We start from the raw sequence: 14,560 nt of genomic DNA, 5'->3' as shown, positions 1-14,560 counted from the left end.
TCAGACCTGAATCCGATTGAGAACATCTGGGACATCATGTCTCGCTCCATCCACCAACGTCACATTGCACCACAGACTGTCCAGGAGTTGGCGGATGCTTTAGTCCAGGTCTGGGAGGAGATCCCACAGGGGACCATCCACATCCTCACCAGGAGCATGCCCAGGCGTTGTAGGGAGGTCATACCGGCACGTAGAGGCCACACACAATACTGAGCCTTATTTTGACTTGTTTTAAGGACATTACATCAAAGTTGGATCAGCCTGTAGTGTGTTTTTCCACTTTAATTTTGGGGGTGACTCCAAATCCAGACCTCCATTGGTTAATAAATTTGATTTCCATTAATGATTTTTGTGTGATTTTGTTGTCAGCACATTCAACTTTGTACAGAACAAAGTATTCAATGAGAATATTTCATTCATTCAGATCTAGGATGTGTTATTTGAGTGTTCCCTTTATTTTTTTGAGCAGTGTACGTATATATATATTGTAATGCAGCAGATTGCTAGCATTACTGTAAATGGTCCAGGATGTGCTTACCGGACCATGTACCTTCCCCTTTATCTGACTGGTCACATGACTGTGACATCACCCAGGTCCTGCATGCACAGTAAAGCTCTGTATACATGACTGGGACAGCACACAGGACCTATACACACAGCTGACTGATCACATGACTGTGACATCAGCAAGGTCCTGTCAGTATGTGGCTGTCTGTGCACAGCATACATAAACCCTGCTTAATTTGAGACAGGTGTGTTTGGTGTGAGAGGCGTGAGGCCTGTTCCCCATGTGTGTGGGATACCGTGATACCGTGAAGCCTGGCAGCCTGAAGGCAAAGACTAGATCCTGTGCGGATGCTAGTGGCCTTGGAAGGCAGCGGCTTTGAAGTGAAGCCTGGTACCTGAAAGGTCGAGCCTGGATCCTGTGCGGATGTCAGTGGCCTTTGAGGGAGAGCCGGCTTGAGTAAGAGTCCTGGAAGGCAGAGCCTGGATCCTGTGTGGATGTCAGTGGTCTTTGAGGGAACGACGGCTGGAGACCCCTACCTGGGAAGCCGCAGAGCCACAGTGGTGGCAGAGTAACGGACTGAGACAGCTATACCCGGCAAAGGTAATACCCGGTGCTATATGGACATTGTGATATGAACATTGCTACTTTATTACCTTGCCGTAAGCTGTACCCTGGAGCAAGTGGGCCGGTGTGCCACTTGGCTCATGAATTGTTTATGTGTGTAAACCTGCCGGTGGCGGACTAAGATGAACTGTGTGTGAACAGCGGTTTATGAAGTGCCATAATAAACTGCAACACTGTGTGAAAAACGTAAAGACATTGCACGTGTGCATTGATTGACGCAGCGAAGCGAGTTACCCCAGTATGATGACGAGCGCTGCCTTACATATGGTGGAGAATGCGGGCAACGGCAGCCCGGTTGCTAGTGGCAACGACAACCCCGGTTGCTAGGGGCAACGGCACAGGACGACGAGTGTGGATAAAGCATCTTGCGGCAACTCGGCGGGGTTGCGAAGATTGGCGTCGCACTCAAACCTGGTTTGCTGTGGCTCGGCGGGGCTCACGAAGTATAAAGCATCTTGCGGCAACTCGGCGGGGTTGCGAAGATTCTCATCGCACTCAAATCCGGTTTTGCGGTGGCTTGGTAGGGCCACGAAAATTTTCCGGGAGAGCGATGAAGTGCTAGTGTGAACAGTGTACCGCGATGGCTGTGAGCAAAGCAGCAGATCTGTCTGGAGCTATTGAGCGGTTGAAGGGCCGGTTGGGACCGGAGCAGGTATTTGGGAAACTTTTACTGGACATGGTGCAGGAACCGCAGGAGCTGTCGGCACCATATGGAATGGCGGCAGTGGACCATTCTATGGACTCTCCGGGGGCGCCAGTGTTGTCCCAGAGTGCCCGGGGAGGTGGTAATAGATGTTGTGAACTGAGTCCTAAGACTACTGCTGATTTTTTGTGTAAAAAATTACCCTGCCGGTGTGGTTGTTAAAAAGGGGGCGGAGTCTAAAAAAGGGGCGGATTTTCACAAGAGTGTGGAGTGTAGAAAACTGAAAATTGTTACTGGTGGTGGGTTGGTGCCTCCTAAAAATGACAATGTAACCGTTGATAACGGGGTAACTCCAGTAGAAGGGGGTGACGTCAAAGTGGGAGGTGACCTGTTAGTCCACAACACCATGGGTAGTGACACAGACCCGGTAGCTGACTGTGACACTATGAAAGTAAAAAGTGAGTTCAGTCAGGAGGGGCTAGACGAGGTGAGAGAGTCCCCATCTCGTAGACGGCGCAAGGGCCACAAAAAGGTTGCTCCTGCAGACTTAGCTGAAAATAAAAATAAAGAGAGGGTAGTACTGTGTGCCTATGCTTCAAGTGTGGATCCTCCTTTAGAGGTAGAAGAGGAGGTGACGTTTCCAGTAGCAACCTCCGGTACGGTACTGAGACTGACGGATCAGGATCTGATAGCCCCGAAAGAGAAGGTGGCCAGTCATGACCAGGAACTGGAGCCTATCAGGCAACAGTGTCAGAGTGACGTGTCCGCAGACCAGCTGAACCTGGAGTCTGAACAGCAGAAAATATACCAGGTTATGAGGAACTGGCAGCGAGACGTGGAGGGAAGCAACGCGGAAATTAACCATTGGAAGGAAATGTTCTACGCAATTAAGGAGGACCGCCGCAAAATCAAGGAAGAGGTTTTGCAGTTGAAGCTTGAGAAGGAGGCGCGGCAGGATGGTGTTTCTGGACGTGAACAAATCCTAGAACGACTGCGCAAACAGCTCAACCAGGAGCTGTGTGACTCCAAGAAGGTGTGTGGTGAACGCAGTAGGGAACTGCAACAGAGTAAGAGAGATTATGATAACTCCTCAAGGTGAAGGAAAAACTAGAGGAGGATAAGGCGGGTGCAGAGCAAGTGCGCCAAGTGGTTGAGACCACTCTGCAAGACACCCGTGAGGAGAATGATGGTCTCCGGGGAAAGACCCTAGATCTGGAAGCTCAGGTGAAGGAGCTACAGATGTCCTGTGATACTCTCCAGAGGGCGGAGACGTGCCTTAAAGAAACAGTCAGCAAGATGGAAGCTGAGCGGAAAAAGATGGAGGAGTCCATCAGAGAAGCCACAGACCAGGGCCAGGAGTTGGCCGCTGGTGAGGGGAGGTGTGAAACAGATACCTCCTCGAGTGATGCGAGCTTGGATGATTCGGTGGAAGTAAGAGCCGAGATCAGGGAGCTCAAGAAGTTGCTACAAACCCAGTGGACGCAAGAGAAGCGTGAGAGACTGGCTATTGAGAGCCGAGTGGGCACATTGGAGACGGAGAGGTCTGAGAGAGCTCTGCTGCTGGAAGAGCAGTTGAAGCAGGAAGAGCTTCAGAGACGGGCCGCTGAGAGGCGAGTAACTGAGCTGGAAGGAGAAGTTTTAGAGCTCAAAGGTCGCCTAGCAAAGTGTCACGTGGTGAACGAGGTCTCCTTGGAGAAGGGAAAAGGCAAACAAGTTGCACTTACTCCCTTAGACCCTGAGAAGGTGGACCTGAGGAGAGCTAAAAGTATGGTGTTGGAAGATAAAGGTGAAGTGGAGGTGGTCAAGACGAAAAGTTGTGAAGTGGTAGCTGTGAGTCAGCTCAGGGGAAGCGTCCAGGGTGAAGAAGCTGGAAGTCAGTTGTCCCTGAAACCTGAGCTGGTTGATCGTCTGGAAACCACTGGTGAGACCGAAACGTCTCGGTACAAGTGCCTCGTAGATGTACCCGAGGACTTGAGGGAAGAATGCACCCGTGAGTCCGTGCATGAAGAGTTTAAGAAGGCTGTGGGAGCCTGTAAGGTGTACTTGACCTCAGAAGCTAAACAGCTGGTGGTCCTGTCCACGACCGAAGTCACAGTGAAGAGGGTGGCGATCCTAAGTGATATGCACTGGCGATGTATTCGCACGAAGCGGTTTCTCCGGTTGAAGACGGAGCAAGCCGTTAGACAACTGGAGCTTAGGAGGAAAGCTCACAGTATGCGTGAAGAGGTCATCCGGGTGCCTCATGTTCTGGTGAGAAAGCTCATTGGGAGAAGCGGTCGAGCCATGCAGATGATGGTCAAAAAGTCTGGTGTGATGAGAGTAAGCAGTCCACGTGATCAACAGGACTGGATACCAGACGAAGACGGCATGGTGTCCTTCTCCGCTGTAGGAACAGAAGAAAGCCTAGAATATATACGCATGCTGTTTGAGTACCGAGTGACCTACCTGCAGGAGGTAGAACAATTGAATCTCGCTAGACTGCGAGTAGATAGACAGCATCATCTGAGCAGCAGAAGATGGAAGCCGTCTAGAAATAGTGAGACCCGACAGAGAAAGGGCCCCCTAAATAACAGAACAGCTACAGCTGAAGTTAGGGACCTTTTAGGATGTCCTGAGAGTAGTGGGTGTGGGTTTAGAGGTAGTGAGACCTCCAGTAACTCAGGTTTGAGCAGTCCGTACAAACGACCCAATAGAGGACAGGACAGTACGGAGTCGAACCGGACCTTAGATACCAGGGCATGTGAGTCGCACTGCTGTATTGACCGCTGGGAGCGGGGAAGACCTGACAGGGTTTTGATTGACCGCTGGGAGCGGGGGAGACCTGACAAGGTTACAACTGACCGCTGGGAGCGGGGGAGACCTGACAAAGTTACGACCCGGAAAGGTGACCTGACGAAGTCAGTGACAGTGACAAATGGTAGGTCCCTAAGGAATGGGCTAATGTCATTGACTAAGGTTCCAGGGGCTGAGTAGCACAATTGTAAAGTTCATGGTCTATATGTGAGCTGGGGGTTATAATGTTATTGTGTATATTATGTGTTCAACCCCACAAGTTTGAACAGAGGGGGGGATATGTAATGCAGCAGGTTGCTAGCATTACTGTAAATGGTCCAGGATGTGCTTACCGGACCATGTACCTTCCCCTTTATCTGACTGATCACATGACTGTGACATCACCCAGGTCCTGCATGCACAGTAAAGCTCTGTATACATGACTGGGACAGCACACAGGACCTATACACACAGCTGACTGATCACATGACTGTGACATCAGCAAGGTCCTGTCAGTATGTGGCTGTCTGTGCACAGCATATATAAACCCTGCTTAATTTGAGACAGGTGTGTTTGGTGTGAGAGGCGTGAGGCCTGTTCCCCATGTGTGTGGGATACCGTGATACCGTGAAGCCTGGCAGCCTGAAGGCAAAGACTAGATCCTGTGCGGATGCTAGTGGCCTTGGAAGGCAGCGGCTTTGAAGTGAAGCCTGGTACCTGAAAGGTCGAGCCTGGATCCTGTGCGGATGTCAGTGGCCTTTGAGGGAGAGCCGGCTTGAGTAAGAGTCCTGGAAGGCAGAGCCTGGATCCTGTGTGGATGTCAGTGGTCTTTGAGGGAACGACGGCTGGAGACCCCTACCTGGGAAGCCGCAGAGCCACAGTGGTGGCAGAGTAACGGACTGAGACAGCTATACCCGGCAAAGGTAATACCCGGTGCTATATGGACATTGTGATATGAACATTGCTACTTTATTACCTTGCCGTAAGCTGTACCCTGGAGCAAGTGGGCCGGTGTGCCACTTGGCTCATGAATTGTTTATGTGTGTAAACCTGCCGGTGGCGGACTAAGACGAACTGTGTGTGAACAGCGGTTTATGAAGTGCCATAATAAACTGCAACACTGTGTGAAAAACGTAAAGACATTGCACGTGTGCATTGATTGACGCAGCGAAGCGAGTTACCCCAGTATGATGACGAGCGCTGCCTTACAATATATATATAATATATATATATATATATAATATATATATATATATATATATATATATATATATATATATATATATATATATATATATATATATATATATATATGCCGGTATTTACAGTACAGACCAAAAGTTTGGACACACCTCATTTAAAGATTTTTCTGTATTTTCATGACTATGAAAATTGTACATTCACACTGAAGGCATCAAAACTGTGAATTAACACATGTGGAATTATATACTTAACAAAAAAGTGTGAAATAATTGAAAATATGTCTTATATTCTAGGTTCTTCAAAGTAGCCACCTTTTGCTTTGATGACTGCTTTGCACACTCTTGGTATTCTGTTGATGAGCATCAAGAGGTAGTCACCGGAAATGGTTTTCCAACAATCTTGAAGGAGGTCCAAGAGATGCTTAGCACTTGTTGGCCCTTTTGCCTTTACTCTGCGGTCCAGCTCACCCCAAACCATCTCGATTTGGGTTCAGGTCTGGTGACTGTGGAGGCCAGGTCATCTGGCGTAGCACCCCATCACTCTCCCTCTTGGTCAAATAGCCCTTACACAGCCTGGAGGTGTGTTTGGGGTCATTGTCCTGTTGAAAAATAAATGATGGTCCAACTAAATGCAAACCGGATGGAATAGCATGCCGCTGCAAGATGCTGTGGTAGCCATGCTGGTCCAGTATGCCTTCAATTTTGAATAAATCCCCAATAGTGTCACCAGCAAAGCACCCCCACACTATCACACCGCCTCCTCCATGCTTCACAGTGGGAACCAGGCATGTAGAGTCCATCCGTTCACCTCTTCTGCTTCGCACAAAGAACCAAAGATCTCAAATTTGGACTCATGAGAACAAAGCACAGATTTCCACTGGTCTAATGTCCTTTCCTTGTGTTCTTTAGCACAAACAAGTCTCTTCTGCTTGTTGCCTGTCCTTAGTGGTTTCCTAGCAGCTATTTTACCATGAAGGCCTGCTGCACAAAGTCTCTTCTTAACAGTTGTTGTAGAGATGTGTCTGCTGCTAGAACTCTGTGTGGCATTGACTTGGTCTCTAATCTGAGCTGCTGTTAACCTGCGATTTCTGAGGCTGGTGACTCGGATAAACTTATCCTCAGAAGCAGAGGTGACTCTTGGTCTTCCTTTCCTGGGGCGGTCCTCATGTGAGCCAGTTTCTTTGTAGCGCTTGACGGTTTTTGCAACTGCACTTGGGGACACTTTCAAAGTTTGCCCAATTTTTCGTACTGACTGACCTTCATTTCTTAAAGTAATGATGGCCACTCATTTTTCTTTACTTAGCTGCTTTTTTCTAGCCATAATACAAATTCTAACAGTCTATTCAGTAGGACTATCAGCTGTGTATCCACCTGACTTCTGCACAACACAACTGATGGTCCCAACCCCATTTATAAGGCAAGAAATCCCACTTATTAAACCTGACAGGGCACACCTGTGAAATGAAAACCATTTCCGGTGCCTACCTCTTGAAGCTCATCAAGAGAATGCCAAGAGTGTGCAAAGCAGTCATCAAAGCAAAAGGTGGCTACTTTGAAGAACCTAGATTATACAGTTGTATGAAAAAGTTTGGGCACCCCTATTAATCTTAAGCTTAATGTTTTATAAAAATTGGTGTTTTTGCAACAGCTATTTCTGATATATATAATAACTGTTGGACACAGTAATGTTTCTGCTTTGAAATGAGGTTTATTGTACTAACAGAAAATGTGCAATCTGCATTCAAACAAAATTTGACAGGTGCATAAGTATGGGCACCTCACCAGAAAAGTGACATTAATATTTAGTAGATCCTCCTTTTGCAAAAATAACAGCGTCTAGTCGCTTCCTGTAGCTTTTAATGAGTTCCTGGATCCTGGATGAAGGTATTTTTGACCATTCCTCTTTACAAAACTATTCCAGTTCAGTTAAGTTTGATGGTCGCCGAGCATGGACAGCCCTCTTCAAATGATCCCACAGATGCTCAATGATATTCAGGTCTGGGGACTGGGATGGCCATTCCAGAACATTGTAATTGTTCCTCTTCATGAATGCCTGAGTAGATTTGGAGCGGTGTTTTGGATCATTGTCTTGCTGAAAGATCCATCCCCTGCGTAACTTCAACTTTGTCACTGTTTATTGAACATTATTGTCAATAATCTGCTGATACTGAGTGGAATCCATGCGTCCCTCAACTTTAACAAGATTCCCGGTGCCGGCATTGGCCACACAGCCCCAAAGCATGATGGAACCTCCATCAAATTTTACTGTGGGTAGCAAGTGTTTTTCTTGGAATGCTGTGTTTTTTTGCCACCATGCATAACGCCTTTTTGTATGACCAAACAACTCAATCTTGGTTTCATCAGTCCACAGGACCTTCTTCCAAAAAGAAATTGGCTTCTCCAAATGTGCTTTTGCATAACTCAGCCGACTCTGTTTGTGGCGTGCTTGCAGAAACGGCTTCTTTCGCATCACTCTCCCATACAGCTTCTCCTTGTGCAAAGTGCGTTGTATAGTTGACCGATGCACAGTGACATCATCTGCAGCAAGTTGATGCTGCAGCTCTCTGGAGGTGGTCTGAGGATTGTCCTTGACTGATCTCACCATTCTTCTTCTCTGCCTTTCTGATGTTTTTCTTGGCCTGCCACTTCTGGCCTTAACAAGAACTGTCCCTGTGTTCTTCCATTTGCTTACTATGTTCCTCACAGTGGAAACTGACAGGTTAAATCTCTGAGACAGCTTTTTGTATCCTTCCCCTGAACAACTATGTTGAATAATCTTTGTTTTCAGATCATTTGACAGTTGTTTTGAGGAACCCATGATGCCACTCTACAGAGGAGATTCAAACAGGAGAACAACTTGCAAGTGGCCACTTTAAGTAGCTTTTCTCATGATTGCATACACCTGGCTATGAAGTTCAAAGCTCAATGAGGTTACAAAACCCAAAAAAGTGCTTTAGTATGTCAGTAAAAAGTAGGTAGGAGTATTTAAAACTAGAAAATGATAAGGGTGCCCATACTTATGCACCTGTCAAATTTTGTTTGAATGCAGATTGCACATTTTCTGTTAGTACAATAAACCTCATTTCAAGGCTGAAACATTACTGTGTCCAACAGTTATTACATATATCAAACTGAAATAGCTGTTGCAAAAACACCAATTTTTATAAAACATTAAGCTTAAGATTAATAGGGGTGCCCAAACTTTTTCATATAACTGTAAGACATTTTTTCAGTTGTTTCACACTTTTTTGTTAAGTATATAATTCCACATGTGTGGAAGGCATAGTTTTGATGCCTTCAGTGTGAATGTACAATTTTCATAGTCATGAAAATACAGAAAAATCTTTACATGAGAAGGTGTGTCCAAACTTTTGGTCTGTACTATATATATATATATATATACGCTGCTCAAAAAAATAAAGGGAACACTTAAACAACACAATGTAATCCCAAGTCAATAACACTTCTATGAAATCTACCTGTCCAGTTATGAAGCAACACTGATTGTGAATCAATTTCTCCTGCTGTTGTGCAAATGGAGCAGACAACTGGTAGAAATTATAGGCAATTAGCAAGATACCCCGTATAAAGGAGTGGTTCTGCAGGTGGGGACCACAGACCATTTCTCTGTTCTCATCCTTTTTGGCTGCTGTTTTGGTCACTTTTTTGCCATTGCTCTCACCCCTAGAGGTACAGTAGCATGAGGCGGTGTCTACAGTACATCCCACAGAAGTTGCTCAGGTAGTGCAGTTCATCCAGGATGGCACATCAGTGCGAGCTGTGGCAAGAAGGGTAGCTGTGTCTGTCAGTGTCCAGAGCATGGAGCAGATACCAGGAGATGTGGAGGGAGCCATAGGAGGGCAACAACCCAGCAGCAGGACCGTTACCTCCTCCTTTGTGCAAGGAGGATGAGAAGGAGCACTGCCAGAGTCCTGCAAAATGACCTCCAGCAGGCCACAATTGTGCATGTGTCTGCACAAATGGTTAGAAACCAACTCCATGAGGGTGGTATGAAGGCTCGACATCCACAGATGGGGGTTGTGCTCACAGCCCAACACCGTGCAGGACGCTTGGCATTTGCCACAGAACATCAGGATTGGCAAAGTCACCACTGGCGCCCTGTGCTCTTCACAGATGAAAGCAGGTTCACACTGAGCACATGTGAAAGACATGACAGAGTCTGGAGATGCCATGGAGAGCGATCTGCTGCCTGCAACATCCTTCAGCATGACCGGTTTGGCAGTGGATCAGTAGTAGTGTCGGGTGGCATTTCTTTGGAGGGCCGCACAGCCCTCCATGTGCTCGCCAGAGGTAGCCTGACTGCCATTAGGTACCGAGATGAGATCCTCAGACCCCTTGTGAGATCAAATGCTGGTGCGGTTGGCCCTGGGTTCCTCCTAATGCAGGACAATGCCAGACCTCATGTGTCTGGAGTGTGTCAGCAGTTCCGGCAAGATGAAGGCATTGAAGCTATGGACTGGTCCGCCCGTTCCCCAGACCTGAATCCGATTGAGCACATCTGGGACATCATGTATCGCTCCATCCTGGACAGTCTGTTGCACCACAGACTGTCCAGGAGTTGGCGGATGCTTTAGTCCAGGTCTGGGAGGAGATCCCACAGGAGACCATCCGCAACCTCATCAGGATCATGCCCAAAAACTAGCTGCCACCACCAATTGTTTATGCAGGCCGATTGGACACCCGGTTCTGGTAATGTATGGTCTCACGAGGTTTCAGAGGTGCGGTTTATAGAGCAAGAGGTAGAGGTAGGAAGCTATTAAATTTTATATATTGAATCCAAAAAAATAAGCAGTTTTTATAAAAAATGTACAAACGATATTACAAAGGAGACAGGGCAATACAGTATATGCAATCACATAAAAATAAAAGGGATGAACAAAAGAAAATTACTTGACGTGATGTCACAGGAATGGCACAGATCTTTGTAGAGGGGAGCACCCCAATTGGAAAATGGTAAAGTCCTACAGCGAAGTGCAGGTCCCAGCACTGAACAATGGTTCGAAGTTGGAATCAGATTTTACCAGGTAAGAGTCGCACCCACATACCGCCTCTTGGTGACCTCAGATGGGGGCTGGTCAATGGGATGTGGCTCAGGTACCAAAAATTAGGAGATCTCCAACCTTAAGGATATCTTTCCGAGGCTGGAGATATTAATGCCATATTTCCTATCACGATTTTAGCTTTCTATAGATACAGTATGAAACATGGCATATATAACGTTATCCATATGACCGAAATTTATTTGGAATTGATCGGCAGGCCACACGAAAATGCAAGTATAAGCATTGCATTCGTCCTGGGGCCACGATGCCGAAAATATGTCTCCCATAACTACAGGACCTACACCGGTCATAAAAACCTCATTATTTATAAGTGGTATCCGGTGCCAAAGCGTCTGCCAGTTATTCTTTTGAACACAGGAAAACTTATCTACACAGAAAAAAAGTGTCATTTCACAGCCTCTGCGTTCGGATTTTATGTCTCATATACATCAGATAACCTACTTCAATTACAGTTGAAACCAGAAGGTTTCATACGCTATATAAAAAGACACATATGCATGTTTTTCTCAATATCTGACATGAAATCAAAATAAACCTTTTCCGTTTGAGGTCAATTAGGATTACCATAATTTTTAATAATTTCCAAATGCCAGAATAATGAAAGAGAGAATGTTTTAAGGCATTTTTATTACTGCAAAGTCAAAAGTTTATATACATTTCATTAGTATTTGGTAAAATTCACCTTAAACTGAATGACTTGGGTCAAACGTTTGGGATATCCTTCCACAAGCTTCTCACAATAGTTGGTCAGAATTTGGGCCCATTCCTGCTGACAAAACTGTTGTAACTGATCCAGGTTTGTAGGTCGCCTTGCTCACACCGGCCTTTTAAGGTTTGACCATAAATTTTTAATAGGACTGAGATCAGAGCTTTGTGATGGCCACTCCAAAACATTTACTTTGTTATCTTTATTCCGCTTTGTTACCATTTTGGCAGTATGCTTTGGGTCATTGTCCATTTGTAAGACCCATTTCCGCCCAAGCTTTAACTTCCTGGCTGATGTCTTGAGATGTTGCTTCAGTATTGCCACATAATCTTCTTTTCTCATGATGCCATCTATTTTGTGAAGTGCACCAGTCCCTCCTGCAGCAAAACAACCGCACAACATGATGCTGCCACCCCCGTGTTTCACAGTTGGTATGGTGTTCTTAGTCTTCCAAGCTTCTCCCTTTTTCCTCCAAACGTAACGATTGTTATTATGCCCAAAAAGTTCAATTTTAGTTTCATCAGACCACAGAACATGTCTCCAAAAATTAAGGTATTTGTTCCTGTGTGCATTTGCAAATATTAATCTTGCTTTTTTATGTTTCTTTTGGAGTAATGGCTTCTTTCTGGCAGAGTGTTTTTTCAGCCCATGTTGATACAGTACTCGTTTCACTGTGGATATTGACACAATCTTGCCAGCTTCCGCCATCATCTTCACAAGGTCTTTTGCTTTTGTCCTTGGGTTGATATGCACATGTCGGACCAAAGCACGTTCATCTATGGCACACAGAACCGGTCTCCTTCCTGAGTGGTATGATGGCTGGACATTCCCATCTTGTTTGTACTTTCGTATAATTGTTTGTACAGATGAATGAGGCACCTTCAGGTATCTTGAAATTGTACCAAAGGATGAGCCAGACTTGTGCAAGTCCACAATTCTCTTCCTGATATCTTGGCTGATTTCTTTAGACTTTTCCATGATGCCACACAAAGAAGCAGTGCGTTTCAGGTGCGCATTAAAATACATCCACAGGTGTGTCTCTAATTAACTCAGATGTTGCCAAAAAACCTCTAAGAAGCTTCCAAACACATAACATCATCATATGGGCAGTCCAGAATTGTTTAAAGGCATAGTAATCATAGTGTATGTAAACCTTTAACTTTGCAGTAAGTAATAAAAATGCCTTAAAACATTCTCTCTCTCATTATTCTGGCATTTGGCAAATATTAAAAGTTATGGTAATCCTAATTGACCTAAAACGGGAACGGTTTATTCTGATTTCATGTCAGATATTGAGAAAAACATGCATATGTGTCTTTTTCTGTAGTGTATGTAAACTTCTGGTTTCAGCTGTACCTGTTCACAACAGGGAGTCCTGGAGGACCATGGATTCAAATAGTGTTAGCTCTTTTTGTTTACTTTACAATTTATGATGAAGCCATGCTTCCACGCTCAATATAAGGGTGACATGTCCCCTCTGAAGAGCTAGTTTTAAAGATTGGTTCTATTTTGTTATATTTATGATATCATCTTATCCATTTCCATCTCATCTTATCCATTCATATCCCATATTTTCCTATTTAATATTGTAACGGGGTTCAGGGTGGCAGCCATGATTGAGGAACTAATTTTCTGTGCCTCAGCCCGCTGCAGAAAAACAGGGTCTGATTTAAGTGTGTGTGTGAACAGGTTACCATAATGGACACCTCTCCGCTCTTCTGGTCTGCCACACGTTGCATGGCTCCGATTCCCCTTGACCCCTTGAATGAAAAACCACACCAGTCCATAAAACCAAAATCCACTTTACTGACAGTTCGACTTGTGCACAAAGCACAGCAGGAGAAGCAGATGTCTTTCTCTTGGTTATAATACAGTGGCATGTCTTCAATAAACATTTTCAGCGGCACAGTTGGTGAATTGCAGAACAAGAGACTTTCAACCTTTCTAAATATATAGACACTTTAGCTAAGCTTTTCCAGTGACCTCTGTCCTTGTGCCCACTTTTTGGGAACCACGTAACAATGTGCCTGAGGCTGCCACCTTATTGAGTGACCTTGCTGACTCGTATCTTCTCTGACCCGCAGCTTCCAAGACCTGGCTGACACTTATTCATTCCCCAGAGACCCCTTGGGACTCTAACAAAGTTTCTGTAGCTGTATTTCCCTTCCCAAACTCGCCTGCTAAGTGTATTCCGCTGCCACCAATGGAGTTCTTCTTAGAAGATTCCTTTCTCCATCTGATTTTCTGCTCTCTTCATACACACACACACACACACACACACACACACACACACACACACACACACACACACACACACACACACACACACACACACACACACACACACCAAGTGATGATCACCCTGACCAGAGGGTGTCCTTACTGGTTCCTCTTCTGTTTCTTAACTGACCTACTTCCTGTGCCACTAACCCAGAGATTCCCAATCCTCTTCTCCACTGTGGGCTGGCCCTACAGTTAACCCTGTGATACCCAATTAAACAGAAACTGCAGCCACAGAGGTTAAAAATAAAATACAGTACAGTAAAATACATTCTCATACACTTAAATGTCAGCAGTTATCAGAGATGAGAAATGCCATCCTCCCCACCCTCACACTCCCCCATTCTTTATTGATGGCCATCTGCAACCATCCAAGATCTAAAAGAAGGATTAGTGCATATAACATAATATAACATCAGGACTGAAGTCTTGCTCAGACGTTTTCTCCTCCACAGACATGCAGCACTTCTCGGTTAAGGGTCCCGGAACAATAGACAACAATAGACAACAATAGACAACACAGTCCATAACATTTTAAGACTCCACTAAAACTAGTCTTTCTTAGTCAGAATGTCCATAAAAATAACAGTCCTTGTTATTGAGGGTATCTTACCCCCCACAGTTTCATCAGTGCCTGTAGTCCAGCAGAAAAAGGCGCAACATGCACAACAAAACAAAAGCTGAAAACAAAAATCTAGCCAGATTAGCTAATACTGGTCCATCCGGCCTCGAGGATGTGCA

Source organism: Phyllobates terribilis, unplaced genomic scaffold, assembly GCF_046119375.1.
Source record: "Phyllobates terribilis strain yellow unplaced genomic scaffold, ASM4611937v1 Scaffold_4__5_contigs__length_816908805, whole genome shotgun sequence".
NCBI lineage: Eukaryota > Metazoa > Chordata > Amphibia > Anura > Dendrobatidae > Phyllobates > Phyllobates terribilis.
The sequence above is the reverse complement of the archived record's forward strand: the minus strand, read 5'-3'. Positions refer to the sequence as shown.